The sequence below is a fragment of the Ctenocephalides felis genome, unplaced genomic scaffold (assembly GCF_003426905.1).
Source record: "Ctenocephalides felis isolate EL2017-DRISC unplaced genomic scaffold, ASM342690v1 CF-g0.4_SCAFFOLD_01170, whole genome shotgun sequence".
NCBI lineage: Eukaryota > Metazoa > Arthropoda > Insecta > Siphonaptera > Pulicidae > Ctenocephalides > Ctenocephalides felis.
Genome location: NW_020537324.1, coordinates 50367569 through 50371512, shown reverse-complemented (window position 1 = coordinate 50371512; position 3944 = coordinate 50367569).

Sequence of the window (3944 nt, the reverse complement as noted above, 5' to 3'; positions counted from 1 at the left end):
ATTATTCAGTTTTAAAACAATCAATCAGCATTAACCTATATGAGAGCACAATGACCAGATGCGGCCATCAATATCAAACGCAGACGTTTTGATAATTATAAATTATCGCAGAACATATATCGAAACTACTTCCGCGCGTGTTGCAATGATACAAACAGAGCCAACTGATAACAGAAAACGCGTGTAATTCATTTTTTCATTTTGTTTATGAGATAAGAACGTCGCGAATATTAAACGAAAATTATTCAGAAATTCGTGATCTTTCAAGTAGATGAAAAACAACAGATTGTTGTAAACAATAATATACATAATCTTTTAGTAAGAATTCAAAACAAACTATTTTCATAATTGAATTTTTGTTCTTGTTTTTGTTACTTCTATAAATGATATTAATACCATCACATACCACATTACGATAAAAATTGAATTGCTAGGATGAGAAAATTTTCTTGGCTCATCGGGCAAAATTGTCACTTGAAAATAAAATCTTGGTTTATGAAACTATAATAATTCCTATTTAGTAATACCGAATAGAGGTTTGGGGCTGCTCTAGCAAATCTAATGTGCACTGGATAGAAAAATTCATTTTTTTGAACAGCAATCACAACTAAAACTTGGCTTTTTAGCAGGCGACGCTATTATTGTCCTATCTATTTCATTAGAAGTTTTTATGCTGGTCTTTTTTCAAATAGTGCTGATACAGTGGTACATTCGCCTTACGAGCGATCTGATGCAAAAGAGCGGCTCGTTTACTTCGTCATACGAGCAAAATTCAAATTACGAGCCGCTAAAAAAGCGATTCGTTGTTTCGTCATATAAGCAATCTAGATATGTGCGAGTGAGCCGAGTAACGTAAACTTATGGAGGTGCAAATAAAACAGGTTCATCTAATATGAATTGTAACAGAAATTTTCGTATGTGAAGCCGTGTTCATTAACGCTAACTATCATACAAAATTTAAAGTAAATTAGGGGGCGTCCATTAATCACGTGAGCAAGTTTTTAAGGATTTTTGGACCCCACCCCCTTGGTGATACATGGTGATATTCAAAATTACCCACCTCGCCCTCCAAACATCACGTATATTTTTAGGTACGTAATAAAACTAACATTTAGGAATATTTTTTGAAAATGTTTGATTTTTTTTAAAAAAAATCAGTTGAAAAATAAATACACGTGATAAGCTACTATACCCCTCTCTATCCTACGTGATATTTCGTAATTTTTTGTCAAACCCCCCTTTGCCCTAAAACCTCACGTGATTAATGGGCGTCCCCTTATTTTAAGTTAAAAAATTCAGGTCATTAATAATTATTCATCTAATAAGTCCGTTATTCGTGCAATGTAGGACAAAGCTGACAAGTTTGTGAATAAAAATCACCTCGAAAATGATGCGACTGAAGCACCAGAGTTGTTTGACAAAACCTGTCAAAACTCATTTTCAAAATACAATAAGCTGAAGAAAAAAACATTACTTATTGGATAGTTTCTTAAACGCAACAACTAGTATAATGATAATTTAGCCAATTCTTTATTTAGTAATTAGGCATTCGCCAGATATGTTTTTGCTGAATAATAGATTTGAAAAATAAAGTGTCATTTATTTTTATTATCAAGGAAAAACGCTGTTCTGGAACGAATTAATGTCATTTCAATGTATTTATATGGAAGAAATTTCTTCGAGATACGAGTAATTCGACATGCCAGCGTGGTTACGGAAGAAACTAAGCTCGTAGAGCAGGATACCACTGTGTTTTAACATATTGTATCAATGCCGGAAAAAGGCTATTTACACTTGAAAACATGTCATTAATATTTTAATAAACATATTTTCAAGTAAAAAAAGACATCGCTACTATTTTGAACCTAGTATTAAAAATAGGTAGCTAAGTATTTTTAAAAAATGACAACCTGATATATCATTAGTATAGTTAAAAATGTATTGAAGCATACGTATACTTCCTTTAATGAATATTTTACGCATTCTTCCATTTCTGTTACCCATATGTGCCAAAACACAATATATGTCAGCGGAACTGTTTATATCAGTTACAACATTAGGAATAAAAAAAAGTCGATCATTGCGTTGAAAAATTACACTTATATTATGTTATGTTAATGTTAGTTGAAATCAATATTATTGATATTCAATTCTAAGTTTTAAATTAGCTAACGGTAAAGTTGAACAAATTGCGGTTCAAGCTTCCGGCTTAACGAGGTGACCCGCAGCAGATAAAACCAGCGGACGTACGGAGGCAGTGCTGGTTGAACTTTGAGATACTTCAATTTGGTTGGTTACGATATCGAACAATAATTTACTCCATCGTACTCATTTATACGAGAAACTAACTAAATAATGAGCAGAAAACAAAAATGATTACTGAACAGCCATGAAAATATGGGGGAAACTGAGTTTGGTTGTGTCACTTTTTTATCACTTTGGTTGCGTCACTTTTAGCATTAATTTTGTTAATTTACTAGTTAACTGGGATTAAAAGTAAAAGTAAATTAAATAATGATTTGTACATTTGCCTACATTGAAACACTAAAATACTGTCCTTGAACGGTGTAAGTAATAAAATCAAATCAACAAGAAAAGGGCGGGTGCCACAACAGTCCACACACCCAAGACGGTTGTGACAGACATAAAAATAAGTTAAAATCAATAGCTATAAATAACAAAATAATAACGACTTTCATTAACAAAAATATGTAACACAACACAACATTAACATTAACAACACTAGGCTTATGAATATAATATAACAATATAATATAAGAAAACATATTTTTTAAACAAGAATTCTTTGTGAAATCTTTTGTTTTCTTGTATTGAATTTTCAGTTTCCTTTCTTTCTTTTTCGCCCAAAATAGACAAGAAACTAGTGGGGAGTATAGCATCGTGCCTGAAGGCAAATTGCTGGAACTTCCCGTACCGTAACGAAATGATCGAGGAAAAAATGATGTTTTCACATAGATTTTTATAAATAACATATTGTAGTAATATTATAGTAATATTGTCTAATGAATTATAGTAACATTGTCTTATATTTATAAGAAATATATAAACTGAATTGCAAAGTTGAACTTATTTGTTAAAAGTATTAGAAAGAATTGAAATTGAAACCTGAATTATTTTCGGTATACAAAAGAAATCTTGAATAAAAAATTTGAAACAAATATTTTTTTTTCCAAAAGCAATTATTTTGTTGAAACAAGCAGAAAATTCTTTGAATAATTTAAATCGGACGCTTAGTTCTCTAAAAAACTGCCATTTTTAGCACATTTAGCTTTATATCTTTGAAATGGCTGGACCTGCATTTGCTAAAAAATAATCATCTCTTCTCCCAATCATTACAAATTGAATGTTTTTTAGATCATTCAAATCGGATACTCCGTTCTCATAAAAACTCGATTTGTATTTTCTGCATTCTTTGCTTTGTATCTCCGTAACGGCTAGACCTGCCTTTACCAAAAACAAAACAGCACATCTCCCTATCAATAGGAGTCGAATGTTTTTTGAACCATTCAAATCTGTTGATCCGTGCGCCCGAAAATGTAAACGAAAAAATGCGGACATACATACGAAAAACACACACACGCATTCATTTTTTCTGAGGTATGCCAAAATGGTCAGAAACCTTCAAAACGCCGAGAAATGCAAAAATTTTCATTTTCGATGTTCGGCCCATTACTATAACTAGCCTACGGGACGTTAATACATGTCACAACATATGTCACGTAAAACAAAACTAATTGCTGGCAATTAACTGTTAATGTTGCACTTACAGCAAAATGACAAACAAAGTGATCTATGTATATACAAGTAACAGTTATCATTAAAAGAAATCGAATAAAAAAATCTCACTTTGACTATTTAAAAGCAATACATGCTAATGTCTCAATGCAATAATGTAAACTTGTTCGAACAAACATACTTTCGCC